General features: G+C 38.5%; 1 long non-coding RNA gene across 1 annotated transcript; it reads right to left on the minus strand.

Moving 5' to 3' along the window:
* Positions 1–8,147: 8,147 nt before the first annotated feature.
* On the minus strand, positions 8,148–16,560 carry LOC143435416 (uncharacterized). The gene is made up of 3 exons (XR_013105703.1): positions 16,319–16,560; positions 9,392–9,487; positions 8,148–8,290 (listed from the first exon to the last, which is right to left on the minus strand). It is a non-coding gene; the product is annotated as an uncharacterized LOC143435416 (long non-coding RNA).
* Positions 16,561–20,626: the final 4,066 nt, after the last annotated feature.

A 20,626-nucleotide genomic window follows, 5' to 3' on the forward strand; every position in this document is an offset into this window, starting at 1 on the left:
AGCTGTTGAAGAAAATTTCCAGGAGCCATCTTGCCTTCACTCTACAATCTTCCGATGACAGACTAGGCAGTAAGATTGGTAATGTGCTCCTTGAAATATCACTGCTCTTTCCATTCTAGTGAGAGAATAGAAAGACTATAAAGGAACAAGAACATTCCATTCACTTGAAATGCTTATGACTTCTATACACTTAGAATTGGTATTTGGGATGGAAGCTATTGAGTTTCACATTTTACACTTTAGGTACTGAAAGTGTGTGTATTTTAACCACACACTCTCCCCAATCCATGACAGAATTATTTTATCCACCACCACAAAAAATTTCATAGCCAAATTAGTACTAAAAACCAATTAGTTTTATATCCTCAGTCATAACTCCTGTCCTTTACCTGCATTTTCTCCTTCCTTATCTCTTTATAGTTATTTTTGTTCTCTTTCTCTTTAGGCTCTACTGAACCAAAATGTCTGTTTTGTCTGTGGCTAGGTTCCACATATGAGAGAGAACATGCAGTGTATAGGCTGGCTCGTAACCACTGATAGTGGGATTTAAGTTTGGTTCTGAACCTTTTAGTAGTCAACAGAGGCAGAGTATAAAAGAGTCAGAGACTCTAGGATTTTAAATCTTTCTCTGGGCAATAACTTTGATGAAATCAGAACTCTTTAATACTGGAAATTAAAAAACAAAACAAAAACAAAAACAGTGCGTTGAATCCTAGCCTCAGATCTGTAAGTAATTTATTCTTGATGTGAATTACTTCATCTCAGGAGGGTCATTCTTCTCGTATGAACTCTAAGTTGAATTAAATAGCTGATAAAATCCCTGCCAGTTCTAATACTCCGTCATCCTATCATTCAAATTTCTGGCAAACCTGACCCTGTGAAAATCTAATCAGGCAGAACTGAAACACGAAATAGAAATCATTCTAAAGGCATACTTCCCCTTGTTCTTGGATTATAAATTTGTTTAGCTTGGAGAAAATAACCTTTTTCGTCCTTTACTACACACCTGCAAATAGAAAGGTCTTCTAGGATGAGCCATATCAAAATCCTAGCAATATAGTTCAAATGTTAGCAAATATTAGCAGTTCCAGATGGTTCAACCTAGTATGTCATACTGAGATCGTTAAGGGTGTTTAAGCAGGAAGATCTTTTGACATTCTTTGACTGGCAGCACAGAAGAAATGATTTTGGAAGTAAAGAAATGAGTTAGTCCTTTGGACTTTAGACTCTGGTATAGTCATTGTTTGCATTACCAAATTTATAAGAGGGAGAATGTCCTGGAGGCATTAGGCCATAACAACTTCGGAATTAATGTTCTTATACAAGAGGCCCAGGGAAGCTCAGTTGCTCTTTCTGCCACAAGAGTGCACAGGGAACTCATTCTGTGCATGAAGAAATACCTTTGCCAGACACCAAACCTGTGGCCTCTCTGAATGTGGACTTCCCACCCTTTAGAGCCATATGGATACATTTCTGGTGTTTATCAGTCATCTGGTTTGTGAAATTTTTCTTATAGCAACCTTAACACACTGGCAGAATTAATAACTGTCAGATAAGGACTTCTGAACTAAGCTAACAAGTTTCAAATTCTGTTTCTTCCTTTCTGTAGCTAAGTGATATTGAACAGTTAATTTTACTTCAACTTTCCTGGTCTCAGCTTCCTTGTCCTTAAATGTAGCATAATTATATACATGCATCCCCTTATCTGTTGGGCATAAACTTCAGGATCACCTAATGGATGCTTGAAGCTGTTACTAACACAGAACACACTACTTTTCTTGTAGATACATATATTGAAACATTTAATTTATAAATTGGGTTTAGCATGAGATTAACAACAACAACAAAATGATAAAATATGATTATCACAGCATTCTGTGATGAAAGCTATGTAAACTTACTGTACACATCCTTTATAAATGATATCCAGGGGGCTCTTTGGTGAGCAGAGGTGAAAAGGACAGAAGAGGCTAAGCATTGTGGGATAGCATTAGGCTACTTTGTATGAGTGACTCAAATAATAGCCTTGTGAAACCCAGATAGTTGATCTGACAACCATGAGGATAGCTAAGTGACTAACAGGTGGGTGGCAAGTGGAATGTACGTACACTAGACAAAGTGACAACTCTTGTCTCAGGACAGTTAGGGTAGGATAGTCTGTTTTGATGTTATTACTCAGAATGATATGTAATTTAAACCTTATACAGTGGTCACTTGGGAATTGTTTCCAGTTAACATTTTTAGACTGTGGTTGACCATAGGTAACCATCCAGAAAGTGAAACCCCAGACAAGAGGAAACTGTAAGAGTATTTAATTCACAGGATACTTGAAGGATTCAAATACATATAAAACCCTCAGGACAACAGAGAACAACAGCTAAAAGCTCTGCAAACATTAGTTATCATCAGCATTAGCTCCTGGACAGGCAGCTTAAAAAAGCGTACAGAAAGAGTGTAGGAATGACTGGAGACGGAGAAACCATATTTCTCCTTGCTATTTGGCAACCTGAGTTGTAAATGGACACAGGCGTGCTGTTTACTAGCCAGTAGCTTTCAAAATTTCTAAAACCTGAAACAAAAACTCAGAAACACACATGTAATTGAAATATTACTCCCCAAACCAACCTCCATTTTATGCTTTGCACATTATCACATTCTGTTTTGTTTTCATCTGATTCCTAGACATTAAATTGACTTTTATGACCCATGAATGAATCTTTGTAAGTCATATTTTAAAAGTCACAAAACAAGACTCTTTTTAATTTTGGACAAAAAGGAACAGAAACATAGGTTGGTCCTATAGGGCAAAGATCAGGTTCATAAGGGAATATGTAGCTCCAGGAAAGCACTCCTACACTTGACTCTGAAGGAGACAGTTTCAGGTCCTCCCTCTCCCACCCACTGGCCATGAATCTATAACTCCACCACAAGCACATCAACTGAACAGAAGGTACAAGTTATGCTTTTGCAAATCCTAATGTGTAGACCTGGCAATGCACCGCACTTTCACAGAGACTTCAAGATAAACCCTTCCGTCATCAGTAGGGGAGAAGTGATAGGCTACATATTTGTAGTTCTCATTCTTCCACTGGGTTTTCACCTTCTCACTTATCGTCAGGTTAAAAGTGCAGCTATTGAGTACAGCTCCTCCTGGCACACTGTCCAGCAACATCTGCACCACACACTGGTATGTAAGTCATATCCGTCAGCACACACCACATTTTTCATAGTAGCAACTTGATTTTCTGCTGGTAAAGTGCATACATCACCATCTTTCTGTTTGGGTTGGACCAAAAATATGGTTCAGAAAGTCAGGCAATAGTATAACAATTCAATAAATAAATAAATAAATAAATAAATAAATAAATAAATAAAGTATGTTGTTGTGGTGGTGGTCGGTCGTGGTATGCACCCAAGTTCTTGATGAAGATCAGCCATATCCTTCCCAAAAGAACATTTGAAATAGGTACTTAAAGGAATACACAGACAACGTGATGTGGAGGGAGGGGCAGAATCCATAGGACTAAGAAGCCCACTGTGACTCTCAGAGGCTCTGAACTATGAGGTAAAACTGTGTCACATAGAATTCATTCTGCTCAGAATTATCTTAAGAACAGAACTGTAAAGTCTTCAGATCCATTTAACATGCCTTAATATAGATTCGTTCAGCTTCTCCAAACCACATATTTTTCTTTATGAGCAGCCATTTTCTAGCCTAGGAACGGAATAAGGAGAGTTATAAACCAAGGCTCAAGGCTAAAGGCAGCTAAGAAGGTCACAACTAGCACTATACAGTCTTAGTCTGTGCAGCCGCTGGCCAGGTCTCATCAGAGTCATACAGCACATGGATCTTCACTATTCCATTTAATTGGAAAAATCCCTGAAGCTCAAAGAGTTGTTAAGTACAAGGGAGATATAAGATTCAGGCGCAAGCAAACTGATCCCAGCGTCCACACTCTCCTCTCTGGTGCAGAAACACCATGAGACACTCACCTGTCAGGTTGACTTTCCTGGAAGGAATAGCTGATAACAAACAGAATCAGCTGAATTAAAGGCATTTTCACACACACACAGAGAGAGACACACACACATATGTATATATATATTTATATATGTATATAAAGTGGAGGAGAACCTTTTAGTGCCATGGAGTGTGATAAATATGCCTTCGGATCGTTAGTGTTAAATGCCAAATTGACAGAACCAATCAGTTGGAGACAGGCCTCCAGCCTTGCCTGTGAGCCTATGAGAGCCTCTCTTGATCATGTTAGTTTCGACGGGAAAATATGCCCATTCCATGACTGGGCTCCTAAACTGTGTAAAGGAAAAGAAGGAGCGTCTTATTGTTCTCTTTTCCTGACAGAATGTAATATACTAGTTTCCGGAGCTCCTGCTGCACTCCCTGCCCCTCCATGGTGGACTGTAGTTTGAACTGTGAATTAAAACAAACCCCTTCTCTCTCTCTTCAGTAGCTCTTGTCTGGGGAGTTTATCAAGGCAACCTCCGCCTGGCGTGCACACATATGTGGAACATCTCTGCCCATTCGCACGTAAGTGACAGCATCAGTGGGGATTACAAAAGGAAGGCCTAAGACTCACTTTCCAGGTTACACTCAAATCACTCTTATTCACAGCTTGCTCTGTTAGCAGCGCCGTGTAGGTACACTAGCTAGTTTTAGACAGTATTACTGCACTTTAATATACTTAAAGTCTAGCATAGATGTTTATTTTCTCCCATTTCCATTTATAACTACCAAGGTGGATGCTGAACATCTTTTGAGTCATATCAGTTTTTATTTTGAAAGAACTCATCTAGAGACATGCTTGTAATTTAACTCATTGGAGTATACCTCTGTAGTCTTTTTGCTTTTTTTTTTTTTTTTTTTTTTTTGTGGAAAGCTGAGCATTAACTCAGAAGATAAGCATATGCATGGCACAACAGTCTTTACAGATAGCTAGGGTGAAGTGGACATCCGCTGAAGTGGATAGAACAGAGCCTGTGCTTGAAGGAGCTGATCTACCCAGAGCTTTGCAAGAATGAGCTTGCCTTTTCCAAGTCTAAAAGCCCAGATCTGCCATATATGTACCACATCTTAATGCAGTCATGAGCCATTAAGGGCACAGGACCACCACCGTTCTTCTTAACTTCTGTTAAGAAGTAAACTTCTGTAGTAGAAACATTTCTTGTAAACCATGGTCTGAGATCATGAGATTCAAAGCTTTAGGCAGCCTATCCAAGTCTGTGACTGCTTCAAATACAAAGCAAGCTCTGGAATTGCTACTTGAAATAGAATTAAGGTCCACATTTCTGAGGATCACTGGTCTCAAAGGTGTGAGCCCCTGAGAAAGAGAAACTAGTGGGCCATGTTTCTTCAATGTGTGTAGTCCAAAATGTACACTGTTATCTGTTTTCCAAATGTCTGTCTGTCTCCCTGTCTTTTGTTTCTTTCTTTTTTGCCCTCCCTCTCTTCCTTCCCCTTTTCTCTCTATCTCCCTCTCTCCCTTCCTCCCTCCTTCTCTGCCTTCCTCCATCTCTCTCTCCCTCCTTCCCTTTCTTTCTCTCTCTCTCCCCCTCTCCTCTCTCACTCCCTTCCTCCCTTTCTCCTTTCTCTCTTCTTCTCTGTCCCCCTCTCCCTCCTAACTCCCTGCCTCCCTCCTTTTCCTCATACACTGTATATGTGTAAACATGTACACGTGGGAGTACACATTTAGGTAGAAGCACTGGGCATCTTGCTCATTCTCTTTCACCTTGTTTTTTGAGACAATCTTTCTCACTGAATCCAAAGCTCACCAATTTTGGTTTTTATGTGGGTGTCAAGGATCCAAATTCGGGGCCTAATGCTTAGATGACAGATACCTTACTGACTGAGACATCTCCCTGGCTCCTGCAAATGAATATCTTTAGTTTCCAGCATCAGGGAAGTTTGGGGAAACTCCATCCTCTTCCCTTCTTTTTTGAAGACCCCTCTTTTCACTTCAAAGGTTCTTAAAGACTCACTTATTGGTAAGTCCCATAGGGGAGGGAAATCTATTTCCCAAACTTCTCCCAACAGAACTCTTCTTTGTAATAACCCTCACTAATTTTCCATGGAGCAAGCGGTCTTTGGATCTTGTTTGAGGAAATGTTGGTCATAGGTCAATGGAGGATTTCTAGAGGAGATGAATTTGAGCTTGGAGGCCACAGTTCCAGCTTTAATCCTGGGTTGTTAGGAATCCTTATAGAAAGGTGAGAACCCCTACAGCTTAATAATTACACCTCACATCTGTGTGGATTTTATAGTTCCACAGATCCCCTTTCACACCTTTTCTCATTAAAAATAAAACTCCACTAGATTCCTGTGTGCCAGCAGGCCAGGCATTATATTCCCCATACTGCAAGTAAATAAACAAACCCATGGAAGGTGAAGAGTTTGCCTACCTAGGTCATGTGTCTCTGGGTCTTGGGTCTTATTAATGACATAACACATGCAAGCTTTAGATGATCTGGCAGTTAAGGTTCCAACAGTATATTGGCTTTATACAATTTTGCTGTATTTACCAGTAAATGGGTTATCTTTTTTTAAAAAAATGAGTCTCATGGTAATAGGAATTAGCTGCTGGGTAAAAATAATTGTGATTTCCCTTCTCTATAGTGGTGATGGAATGATGTAAACTCAGGCAGCCCTGTTCATTTTTCCTGAAGCCTACAGTATACCATGATTCTTTTAATTAGCATAGTCTTTTAAAAAATCACATATCTACTAACAAATGGAACTTATGCTTCTTCTGGTTGTCATTCTTGTAACTTTGACCTTCCATTTTAACATTTTTGTGATCTTTTCTCTAGACTTTTTTATACCTTGACATCTTCAGGCTTGTCCTAATTTATTTTGGTATAAAGCTATAAAAAGAAAATTTATATAAATGCTATAAGGGTCTACATTTATGTGAACCTGTAACAAACTATTTCAAGCAGTGAACATCAAACTAGATTTATATGTACTGTTTCAATTTTTCAACATTCTCAGCCATCATATCTCAGTTGATTTTGATTTTTGTGATAAATTTAGTTTATAAATAGGTGTAACTTACAAGAATCATCAAACATGTACAACCAAAAAACTTTTAAGTTTTAGATTCTCTGTTTTGGCTTTGTTCAACAACCCTGATTTGGGCATTTAATAGCCCCTTTTCTTCTAGAATAAACTGAGTCTTATTTTCTTAGGCTTTCTACCACAAAAATACAGATATCTCTAGAAACACTCTCCACCCCAGCTTTGTAATATTTTTTTTTTGTTCTAACTGATCCAGAAAAAATAAAAATGCATTATGTTTGAAGTCTACACTGCTCAAGAGTAAATTGTGTCTCGCTCTGAGTCATATTATATGTTCATTACATCTAGAAAAACAATCTGGATAATAAAAGTGCCAAATGCTAGCCCAAGCTATAAATGCACAATGGCATGTTTACATCAGGCATCAAACTTTTCTAGATTTCTTTTGGTAATGCTTCTTGCCTTGTGCTAAAATTCTTAACCCGTTTGTTCCTTGAATTATGAAACATTAATTATTTTTGATTAATGAAAATTAGGAACCTTAATTGGCCCCTACTTAGGGTTTAGTTGCATTAAATGAGTCTACTGGTGATCAAAAATGTATTTTTAAGGGGAGTTTAGGCTAATATATCAACAAATGAGGAGCTATAAACATGATTAATATGCACATTAGACTCTCCTTATCACACTTTGTTGGCAGTTTTTATCCGGTCACAGTTAAAATTCCATTGAGTTCTTTCTGTTTTTGTATAAAATACAGATTATGTGGAGACAGCAGTCTGAGCAACTGAAGTTTCATCTTGTCTGCCCATTAATTATTAATGGTGTCTCAGGACTTCTTATCTGTCACTGCGGAGGGATGGAGGGCTGTATTTTTATAGTCATTTTCTAGTAAGAAAACAGACTGTATGATGCCTCTGCACTGGGCATAAGGAAAAGATAGAAAGAACGTCTGCTTCATGTAAGTGCTCAAAAAGAAAGCACAGTCTCACAGATTTTAGCATCTCATGGAGGGATAGTGTGAGTTTAGAGAACAAACAACACAGAGAAAAGCCCATGTCTCTTTCTGACATCTTTTTTAAATTCCATGAACTCTAAGACATTGAAGGTGGGCCATTGTGAAGACTGGAGATGCTGAAGACCATGTGTTTGCACAGATCACACTGATACTGCTGTGACTCCATTATAATTGTAGGTCTCAAATTCCTGAAGAGGTGGCTTAATCTTCTCACAGTGGGACAGTGTTGCTTCCTGGATCTGGTAGTAGAAAACACATTAGGCAAACAACCTTATAGCATGGACTTACTGGGTCCCCTCATCTATAGTGTGCCTGAGAAAGCAGATGTCACAGGCTATGACACACAGATTTTACAGCAGGATCTAATCAACAACAATGGGCCTTGACATTTGGATGGCTTTGTTTGCTTTGTTTATTAAAATCAGTAAAACGTATAACCTTAATTTCAACAGGAAATAAAACTTCCGTAAAAGAAGGTTGAAAGGGTATTTCACCAACTCAAATTTAACAAGCTGGGAGAGCCAGTGGAGGATGGAAAGGAAAATATATGTTAAATTCTCAAAACAGAATTTCTATGTATCAGAATATTTTTTAAAAATAATCTGACTTTCTATTAATAAGATTCAGAATACCAAGAACCTTTCTTATGATTTCTTGATTACTTTAAACAGACTACTTCAAGTTCTATCTCATGTTTGGTTTATCCTTTGGAGGAAAGACTGCTGCCTATTAACCCCTTCCATTGATTGCTATTAAAGAGTGTGAAAATATTTTTTTTGTTTGCTTATATTCATTTCTTTTTTAATTTTTTTATTTTATATTTTATTTACATTTCAGATGCCATCCCCTTTCCCCATTTCCCCTCCCTAGAAAACCCCTATCCCATGCATGAGAATGTGCATACACATGTGTGTACTTCTGTGAGCATTCACATTATAATAGTTATACCATCACAGCAACAGTCAGTGACAGAATCACTATTGTCCAGGCATCTATTCTCCCCTTTGTCTCTCTAGCCTTTATTTCCAGCACTTAAGAGGCAGAGACAGGGGGATCTCTATTAGTTCAAGGTCTACAAAGTTAAGTTCTAAACCAGCCAAGACTACATAGTGGGAACCTGTTTCAAGCCTCCCCCCACATACATGAAAAGGAGTCTTGTGAACAAGAGTAAAATCCTGGGACTTTTCAATATAACAACATATAAATGCCTGGGGTCCTGAAACATCTTGAAGAAATTGCACACCTAATTATGTGCTCCTTGGAAAGTAGCAAAGAAAAGACAGGAACTCCTGTAGTATTTCAGGCATTCAAGCTGAACTCTATTCCTCACAGCAACCTACCTTACTCCTTCCTCACTCTGTTTTCCATAGAGAGAGCTCCAGCCATGAATAACAAGATTCTTGCAGCTTCAAAGACTTGGCTTGCTCTGGTCAGTTCTGATAACATAGCACCAAAAGATCACAAATGAAGTATCCTGTTTTGCTGTCTATTGCTGCAAGACCACAACCAAAAACAACTTGGAGAGGAAAGGGTTTATTTAATATTATAGCTTATAGCCCATGATTAAGGGAAATCATGGCAGGAGCTCAAGATAGAAACCTGGAGGCAGGAAATGAAGGAGAGACCATGAAGGATGCCTCTGACTGGATCACTATCCATGGCTTACTCAGCTTTAGGGTTTGTTTTTTTTTTTAAAAAAAAAAAACTCAGGACCACCTATCCAAGGATAGCACAACCTACAGTGAGTTGAACCTCCCACATGATTCTTTAATTTAAAAAAAAAAAAAAAGCCCCACAGACATGTCCATATACTAATTAAATGGAGACATTTTCTCACTGGAGTTTCTCACTCCTCAGACATTCTAGATTGTGTCATGAACCAAAACTAGCCAACATATAACATTAAACATGAATGGCAAAAAAATGAATGAAATGATTTTTTAATGATATTCTTCTATACTCATAGAATGGTGTCTTAATAAGTCATTATCAGAAGGCTTCCTCTGGCAGCAGAGGGGAGAGGATACAGAGACCCACAATCAGACACTGTGGGGAAACAGAGTCTAAATTGTTGGTTTCCACAGAGTTTCTCTCCTTGGAGCTCAAAGAATCCTGTGAAAGAAGCAGAGGAAAGATTGTAGGAGTTAGAGGGGATGGAGGACACCAGAACACAGCCTGCTGAATCAACTAAGCAGGGTGCATATGGGTTCACAGTGACAGACTGAATGTGTTTGGTTATTGTCTCTTGGAAGCCTGCTCTTCTATAAAGGGTGGGGGAGTGGATCTGGGGAAGAGTGTAGGAGTTGGGGGAGCTAGGAGGAATAGAGGGAGAGAAAACTGTGGTCAGAATTTATTGTATGAGAGAAGAATCTATTTTTGATAAAAATTTTGAAATAAGACTTGATATTTTTTGAGAATTTCCAAATGGAATTAAATAAAATTAAAACTTTCGCACAGAAAAATATATATATTTGTATATTAATATAATTTCTACACACATATATGTATACACATATACGTATATATATACACATGCAGAGAGGGGGGAAGAGAGAGGTAACATGTCACATATATAAAGAACTCAAAAAAAAAAAAACAAGAAATGACAAGAAATCAAACAGCTCAATCAACAACTGAAATAATTGAAAATAACATAGGAAAAATGTTCATCATTCTTGGTGGAAATAAAAATACATTAAAATATTATCTCACTTTAATCAGACAGCTATCATTAAGAAAACAAACAAAAATTGCTGATTTGGATGTGGAACAAAGGGAATGCTATTGGAAGAAATGTAAATTGGACTAGCCATTTTGGAAGTCCGTATGGAGGTTTCTTAAAAGAACTAAAAATAAAATTAATATCTGCTCACGCTATACCACTTCTGGGTATATACCCAGAGAACTTCATAGCAACACACCATAAGAATACTTTTGATTCCACGTTTATTAAAGGATTCATGATATTCATGATATCCATGGCATGCAAATCGGCCTAGGTTTTGACCCACAGATAGATTGAAAATATGTGAGTGTGTATATATGTATATGTACATACTGTATATATAGAGATTCCAGGTCCTACAGATGATAGAAAATGAAATATTTGCCTTTCTGTATCTGACTTATTTTACTTAATATGATAACCTCCAGTTGCATCATTTCCCAGAAAATAATACAACGCCATTCTTCCTTATGGTTGAGTAAAACCTATTACACAGAGAGGGGGGAGAGGGAGAGGGAGGGAGGGAGGGAGGGAGGGAGGGAGGGAGAGAGAGAGAAGTGTTTCTTAGCTAGTAGAAATACTGAAAAATTAGTCCACAAAGTGTAATTTGTAAATAATTGTAAGCTAGGAAGAGAGACAAATATCTCTAAGCTGTTTATACTAAACCTGACATGATAATAATAAAGGTAATAGAAAATATAATGATGGTATATGAGAATAATAATCAATTATTTCACAACAAGAGGATGGATACAACTTACTATCTGATCCCTTAATATAAAAGTTTAAGATCCCCTTTTAAAAGTCATATTTAGAGTCTAGCACCAGCAAAATAGTTTAATTCAATTCCATCTCTGATATGCAGTTGAGAGACACTCATCTCTCTTTCTCCCACCAGCAGAATCACATGAAACTAACTGGCCCTACCTGCCTCCAGGAGGAAGACAATGAGATAGGCATTTGTAGCATTTCCTGTGTTATGCTTTTTATCTCTGCACACTATTACTGTGATGTTTTACAGCGTTATCATCAGAACCTAACTCACTGGAATAGTCATTGACAGATACTCACCAATTTATGATTTTGTGAAAAATATTCCCAATGAACAACACACACACTCCATGGAGCATCCCTGAACAAATCTCTCTGTCCTAAGAATTACAAAGAGCAAAATCTATGTCTTAGTTTTACCTTCCAAGGCATCTTCCTGCTTTGGCTAACTGTATGTCCTTAACAACAACTCACAGAAGACGCTTCTAAATGGCATTGGGTCCGGCAAGAACCAACGGAACCACGGCTCACTTTCTTGTTACAGTGTTATGCTTCATAATATCTGAATTAGTTTCTTGTGTGAAACTGTAGTTGACCTTTTAAATGTGGTAGTGAGAGATCTGGCCCAGTGACAAAATGACTGAAATCAGGAAACTGGGAAAAATAACAACCTAGGGGATACCAGTTGAAAGAATAGCAGTAATACTAAATAATGAAGAAGAATGTAAATAGATAAGAAACCCAGAGAGCCCTGGACCTTTAAAAGGTTGGAAGAAGGATGGCAAAGATAAAAAGTGATAAGACATGTCAGGAAGAACAAAGTCAATGTGTGTACATTATTCAGTTTAAGGAATTAGAGTCACGGGGTCAAGTGTGGGTAACATTAAATATGAGTAATGAGGAATAAAAGAAGTAAAAGGCAAGCTAACCTCATAAATCAATTCCAGAGCAACTTGGCGGGGGGAGGAGAGAGGAGAACAGAGGATAACCCACTGCAGCCTGTTGAAATGTCAAGATGTATTACCAATGACTAAATATCGGTATGTTCTTGCAAAGCCCCAATGCTTGGAGTCATAAAACTTCATCCCGGCAGCCAGTGGGACCGACTAATTTTCACTTAGAGATACAAAGAAAACAAAAGAGATGCTGTTATCAGTAGTAAAAGGTGCAGCATAATAGCAGGTGGGTGGAGAAGGAGCATGTGCGTCCTTGTTGCAGCCCAGGGTGGACCTCACAGGAGACCATATTTAGATGCACAGATGGTGCCAGAGCAGACACAGCTATAGAGCACAGGCAATGGGGCGAAGTTAGAATGAAGATGTGGGGCAAAGTCAAGGAGGGCCAGGATCCCTGCTTTTTCTGCTCCCACTGGGAGCTGTACAGGCAAGAGGGATCAATTGAGCAAGATGAAATTACTTTATCTCGAGTAATCTTTCTAAGCCACCCTTGACCATATTTACATCTGAGAGCCAGCAGAGAGCAGAGCTCCCTAGCAAAGTGTAACTGAACATGGAGCATGAGCGGAATAACTCCAGCAGCCATTGCTTACATTGTCACTAAGGCGCCATGATGGACTTGTTACTGCTGCACTATGCTAATTCATACTATTCTAATTGGTATGTTGTCACTAAGATGGTGTTTTATGGTTCCCATATGTCTGGACTTACAGAGTTGCATTTGCAGAGAATTCATAGGATTTCCAGGGCATACGATTCTTTCTCCATATTACAGATAACTTCCAGGTCTGATCATAGACTTGTCCCAATCTTTATTATAGGAGAGAACAGTCTAGGTTGTTCATAACTTCTTCAACCATTGAGTGTATATACTTTTTTTCTTTCAAAAATCATTTGTGTTGTATGGATTTAAAAGCTAATAAATTTAGTCCTACACTGTGGCCACATGTTCAGAAGTACACACAGGTTTCACCCACATTTCCAGTAATTGGTTTTCATATGGACAACTCCAGAGTTCAGTGTGGCAAACCTAACGATCTATTTACTTTAACACAGACTCCCTAAGGAGCATTGTACAAAGAGGGATCTTGCTATAAACCAAAGTATGACAACCGGTAAGGGAGGAGGACATTTAAAGGGTAGCTAGAACCTCCTTGGCTTCGAGTCTCACTGCAGCATCTGTATGAACATCTGGAGCAGTGGTTCCCATAGTGCTTTGTGCTGACTTTCCACTAGGTGGGAGAACGGAGCATTTTGCTCCCTTGTTCGGCTGTGACGTTTCTGGCGTGCATTTTAGATCTTGAAGACAGAGCTTTTATACAATTTTCTTACTAATAGATTTGAATGGCACAATTATTTTTTTCATCTCGTGAAGTACACAATTGCTACATTTTAAAGCAAGGTGTGTGTCTGCTGTAAGCAGGGCTGCGGGGAGGGTTTAGTGGAAAGAAGCTGAAGTGTACAGTCTGGTGGTCCAATGTAAAAATTCCAACATAATGTCACAATGCCACTTCTTTCATGAAGTCTTAGGTTTGTTGTTGTTGTTGTTGTTGTTGTTGTTTCAATCTGGAAAAGGGAGCACACCCAGCATGCCTTTTGGATCCAAATATTCCTGGTTCTTGGAGTCTACTCAGTCAATATTTTCTCTCTCCATTCCATAAAAATTGTGGAATTTTCTCATTTAAAAAAATCACCACTTCCTTTTACAATGAATCCTCATTATCTAATCTATTAGTCCACCCAGGATAATAAATGAATATCTGTCAGAAATTAGTAGGTCTGAACAAAAGTTTTCCATCAAAAGCCATGCCAAATTAGTGTGGCTGAAAACTTTGTGTAGTAACAAATACACAAATGGCTAATGTTGTCACCATGTACTTTCCACCACAGTTCTACTGTTTTGATCCCTTGAGGTGGGCGAATTTGGAATTAGGAGTCTTCCAGAGACCTGTCAATTTCTTTCCAACATTACCCATCAGACAATCTCAAGCCTGCTAAGCTCGGTCCACAACTAAACCAAGTGTCTTAGTTGGGCTTCTATTGCTATGATTAAGATCATACAAGGAACCTGGGGAAGGGGATTTATTTGGCTTATAAATACTGATATCAGTCCATCAAGGGAAGCCAGGGCAGGAACTCAAGCAAGGTATAAACCTGGAAGAAGAAACTGAAGCAGAGACCATGGAAGAGTGCTGTTTACTGACTTGCTGTCCATGGCTTGCTCAGCCTGCTTTCTTATACAACATAGGACCACCTGCTCAGGATTGCACAGGCAACCATGGACTGGACTCCGCCCCCCCCCCCCCACACACATCGTTAATCAAGGAAATGCTCCACAGACTTGCTTACAGGCCACTTTGCTGAAGGAATTTTTTTCTCAGTTGCAGTTTCCTCTTCCCAAATGACTCTAATCTGTTTTAAGTTGACAATAAATAAATAAATAAATAAATAAATAAATAAATAAATATCCTACCCAGAATGTCAAATGACCCAGAAAGCCACTGAGGTTCCTTTAGTCACCCCAGAATCAGTCTTTCCACCAAGAAATCAGAGTCAGTCAGTGTTCCAGAAGGGGCTGTTCCAGCACAGAGCTACTTCCTTACCTGAACCCCTGCTTACGTCATTTAGTTTACATCTGATTCTCTCTTCCTATCTCATATTAAGTGGAATAGTTTAAACAGAAAAACAAAAAACAAAAAACAAAAAATCCCAGAAAAACCCACTTCCTAACATTCCGTTTCTTTGTGGAAAGAACTGTCTGTTTTCAAAATCCATCCAGCCTGCAAATTTATCTGCAGGAGTTGGATTGGGATTATAAATCTTTATCCTATTTCCTTGTGTCCTTTACTGTTTTTATTAGTCTTGTCTCATTAAATAACCTAGGTTGGACATTTTATGAAGAAGATGGTCATTTCTTTTCTGCTTTTCAAAAAACGTTCTTTTATGTTTAGTACAATATATACGGTATTGGTTTTTCAACATGAGATTAATTCACTGACTAATTCTTATAGTATTATTCAGCAATTCTTTTCATTTCATTTAAAATGCTATCCAGGCATCCATCCATCTATCCCTTTATACATCAAATAAACAAGTGCCTATTTATAGTTATGGAGAAACATAAAGTAGGTAGGACATTCAAGAGGTTGCAGTCTTTCTGGAAGAGATGAATAACTGACACATACAACTAGAGTATTATAAGGATGACATCCATAGCATAAAAGAGGCAGCTGCTATTTATATACAAAGATGAAAGATAAATTGCTAGAGGAAGTCACAGTAAAGAAGAATACTCATTTATGAAAGCAGCATCATGATTATGCTCCAAGTAGAAAGGACAATGTAGTCATCACCCTGGAGCATGTAGCTATGAAGACTAGAAAACACATGATCAGCAATGTGGAATGAGCTAGTGAGCTAGGCAGAGACAGAACAATGAAGAGTCTTATTAGATCTGTTTCTTTACACACAAACATTTGTAATGACTTTTGAGAGAGTGTAAAGGAAATAGTGTGTCTCTTGGTCAAATTTTAATCATTTGCATTATTTATCAAATTAGACTTTCCCTATTAAAACAGCTTGACTTTTGTGGGCTTTCTAGGATATATATATATATATATATATATATATATATATATATATACTATAAATTATATATATGTTAATTGTATACATTTATATATTACATAGAATGTATTACATACACACACAAACTGTGTGTCAAGAAAACTGTGTAATAGCTTACTCTGGAAAAGCATTTTGGGAAGATTCAACATCAGAATAGAAATCTCTGTGTTATAATTTTCAATACTCACTCAGTCTTCCACTGGATCAGTAAGCTGGAGACAGTAATACCCCATTCTATTTTCCCTTACCTTGTACACTATTGCTTATCAATATTAGCTCATATAAGTTCATCAAACTATTTGTTAAATAAATGAATAAATGAGCATCAAAATACATGAGACAAATACTGACAGAACCAAAAGCAGAAACAGACACGCCCACTATTAGAGATAGAAATGGATATCAGAGATGGACAGGTCCAGCAGGAAGGATGATCAATTAAGTCAGTTGAATTCCATAGCACTATCAATCAGTTGGATGTAACTGACATCCGTAGGCTGCTTATCTAATGTCACTGATTCTTTCCAGACTCACTTGGGACATTCATTAAGGAAGACTTTATTCTGGCCTGTTAAGTACATCTTGACAGATTTAAATCATAGATGTCATAGAATATCTTCTCGGTGACCAAATTTGAATTAAATTAGCAATGGATGATGGACTTAAGGAGTGCTCTCACCAACCTGAACCATGATACAAAAATCTTGGAACAGAAATATCTTTATTATAAGGCAGGAATTTAGGTCTGTTCACTAGAAATATCTTTGGATAACATCTTATCTTCAAGAGGTACCAGATTTGGGGCCTTGTTAGCTGCCTCTACCACTGCCACTGCCTTCCTTCTTTCCTTCTCCTTCTCCTTCTCCTTCTCCTTCTCCTTCTCCTTCTCCTTCTCCTTCTCCTTCTCCTTCTCCTTCTCCTTCTCCTTCTCCTTCTCCTTCTCCTTCTCCTTCTCCTTCTCCTCCTCCTCCTCCTCCTCCTCCTCCTCCTCCTCCTCCTCCTCCTCCTCCTCCTCCTCCTCTTCCTCTTCTTTCCCCCTCTTTCTCTTTCTCCTCCTCCTCCTCCCCCTTTTCCCCTCTTTCTCTTTCTCCTCCTCCTCCTCCTCCTCCTCCTCCTCTTCCTCTTCTTTCCCCCTCTTTCTCTTTCTCCTCCTCCTCCTCCCCCTTTTCCCCTCTTTCTCTTTCTCCTCCTCCTCCTCCTCCTCCTCCTCCTCCTCCTCCTCCTCCTCTTCCCCCTCCCCCTCCCTTTCCCCCTCCCTTTCCCCCTCCCTCTCCCTCTTCTTCTTCCTCTCCCTCTCTTTCTCCCTCTCCCTCTCCTTCTCCTTCTCCTTCTTTTCCCTCTTCCTCATTCCCCTTTACCCTCCTTCTCCTCTTCCTTTCCCTTCTTCCTCCATCTCCTCATCTCCCTCCCTCCTCTCCTCCTCTGTCTTCTTGTCAAATGTAGAACAGTTAATAATTTTCCATCTTTTTCATTTTCATAGGCTATGGCCATTATGAACAATAACGAAGTCCATTGAGAAGTTGGGTTTGATACTTATTTTAATTATGTACTTTCCTAGACCTCCACTGATGGCCAAGCTCATCCTACATAAACAACTTCACCCTTTAACAGTCCCTTCTGACCCACTTTTTCTTTATACAAATCATTGTTCCTTCGATGTTTACTCTTTTGTCCAAATGAATTTTCTTAATTCATTCATGTAATACAGATGCAGCCATTGGGCCAAAACTTTAATCCACAAAAGTTGTCTCACCATAATTCCTTTCAGAAATTTTTAAGTCAGTATAATCAAAATTGTAGAGATTTTTTAAAAAAATTAATTTTAGCATTTTTCCTAGAAAGCCCCACAAAGACAAATAGCACATATTTTGTCTCATTTATAGAATTTTTGATGGAAAAAAAACACATGAAATTAAAAGAAGAATTATTTGTAATGTGGATGGAGAAGGGGAGGGAGAGGAGAATAAGAAAGCAATAAGGGTGTGATCAATATACATTATATGATTGTGCAGCACATCATAACTAAGTCCCTTTGCACAACTAATGTGCCAATGAAATTATTGTAAAACTACTCTTGAATTAGACTGTACTCTGGCCTGGCACACTGCTAAATCAGTAGCTTCTATGATACGAAGATAAATAGACAATGGAATACATCCTGCTGATAGTGGTTCCCATGGTCATATATCCTCACTGAGGCATGAAGTAACTGCATTAAACGCAGTGTAGTTGTGTTTGTCCAAACCTTAACACGATCATTGTCCCTTTCTGCTGTGTCCTGTGTTTTTCCCCATTTGTAGCTCCCTTCTTCTTATGACTTTACCCTTCCCTCATTTTTTGACATTTCTTCTCATTTGTGATTAATGATGACTTATTCAAATTGCACAGTCAATTTGGTACCCAACTATGGATTTATTCATCCAATAAATACCAACCAATCCAGGTGTCTTATTTACTGTTATATTGCTTTTAAGAAACAACATGACCAAGGCAACTTATAAAAGAAAGCATTTAATTGGGGGCTTATACACAGTTTCTAAGGGTGAGTCTATGATGATTACTGTAGAAAGGATGGCAGCAGGCAACTGACATGCAGGTAGCTGAGAACTTAAAGGTTGTGGTAACAAATACATGGAGGTGGGGAGAGAGTGGGGAGAGGGAGGGGAGAGGGAGAGGAGAGAGACTGGGCCTGGCATAAGTTTTTGACACCCCAAAGCCGACTCAACCCCAGTGACACACCTCCTACAACAAAGGTACATACAACTCTGAATTCTTCCCAAAACAATTTTACCAACCAGGATCAAAGCATTCAAATAAATGAGCCAGCCACGGCCATTCTTATTCAAACCACTACACCAACGTAAATGTCCTTTAGACTACCTGAATATTGTATCAATATTGGATATACTGGCAGGCCATAACCCATCAAACATTCAAATTATGTATAGAATATTTGGTATGTTCTCTAGTTCAAACTAGGGTAGCCCTGAGGGACTGACATCTTGGTTAGCCAGAGCTGGAGAAACTGACAGCAATCAATCAGCCACAACTTTTGAGAGACCTGAAGAAAATTTTGTTCACATGTGTGTGTTAATCCAGCTTTCCTGTGAAGCATTTGACCTGCCTTTATCTGTTATCTGCTTAAGATTATTCTTCCTGAAGACAGATGTACTTGACTTTCTCCTTAAATATCAAGTGCTTTATTACTACAAATTAATGAAGATAATGTGGATACTTGAACATCTTTTCTATACTATCTCAGCTTCATATTAACCTGTAAAATTGCCAATATACACTATAACTTAGCATTTCCCAAGTGAGCTTTGCTCAGACTCATGCTACTTACTGGTGTCAAACAAAAGTTGCAGTTTGGGGTGAGTGCTTGAAAATATCACATAATTATTCCTCACAGTATGGACAGTAAGAATTATGTTATTCTGCAAACAAAGAAACAGAAGTTTGGTTACTTTACAAAACCTGCCCTAAATCACTCAATTAGTAGTGGAGCTGGATTCTATTTTCATCTATGTAGAAGAGAGTGTGGTGAAGTTTTTCTACCTCCAAGTTTAATGGTTTAAAATCCTGATTTGGACATGACTTCAGGAATGTCATAACAGAGAGCTCAGGGGATCCTCTTTCCAGCAAAAAATTATTGAACTTGTAATTATTTTTTAAGTATTTTAAAGACTGTGAAAATGTTTTTATGGGCATATAGCAAATAGGAAACTGTCATTCAAGAAAACCTCTTAACTCTCAGTAAGAAGAGGTGAGTATGTGGCATTTGAGCCATGTTTATTTTCTCTCCTACACAGATTTATTTTTTTGTTAAATTTGATTTTATTATCAATAAGTAAAAAAGATAATTTCTAATGAAGTTTTTTTACTTTTTCACATGGCATTTTTACTGGTTCTCTGGGAATTTCACATCCCATTTTTGTCCTTTCACATCTGCCACCTCTGTGATCCTGCCCCCAAAGATGTAAGATGTTAGGAGCCATTCTGCATTTGCTGAAGTAGCTATACGCTCGCCATTATAAGATGGTGCTGGCTTCCTGTTCCTGGTTCTTCTTGGCCTTGGTGTCTGCAGCTGTGCGCACGCGTAGGCGCGAATTTTCCCACTGATAGTACTATCAGTGGATATGTAAATGAGACCCCAGTCTGTAAGCCAATGAGGACAGATCATGTCTCTTTGATAGTATATAAGTCAGTACATTCTGGGGCTTGGGGTCCTTCCTTTGTTCTCCATCTTGCATCCTTCTAACTAAAAGAGCTGTAACAATAAAAGACGCTGTCAGAAGAATCTTGAGTGTGACGTGCTCCTTATCGGCGAGGTAGCGTGTCGCAGTAAGAAATAATAAAGAAAAGGAATAAACAAACAAACAAGCAAACAAAACCCAAGTCCACTTTGTGCTATCTATATACTCACTGGAGCATAGTGAGTGGCCTACTCTTTAACTAGAATTGAGTCCTTCCCCTCCTGCACCCCTCCTCCACCA

Source organism: Arvicanthis niloticus, chromosome 21 (genome assembly GCF_011762505.2).
Source record: "Arvicanthis niloticus isolate mArvNil1 chromosome 21, mArvNil1.pat.X, whole genome shotgun sequence".
Classification (NCBI taxonomy): domain Eukaryota; kingdom Metazoa; phylum Chordata; class Mammalia; order Rodentia; family Muridae; genus Arvicanthis; species Arvicanthis niloticus.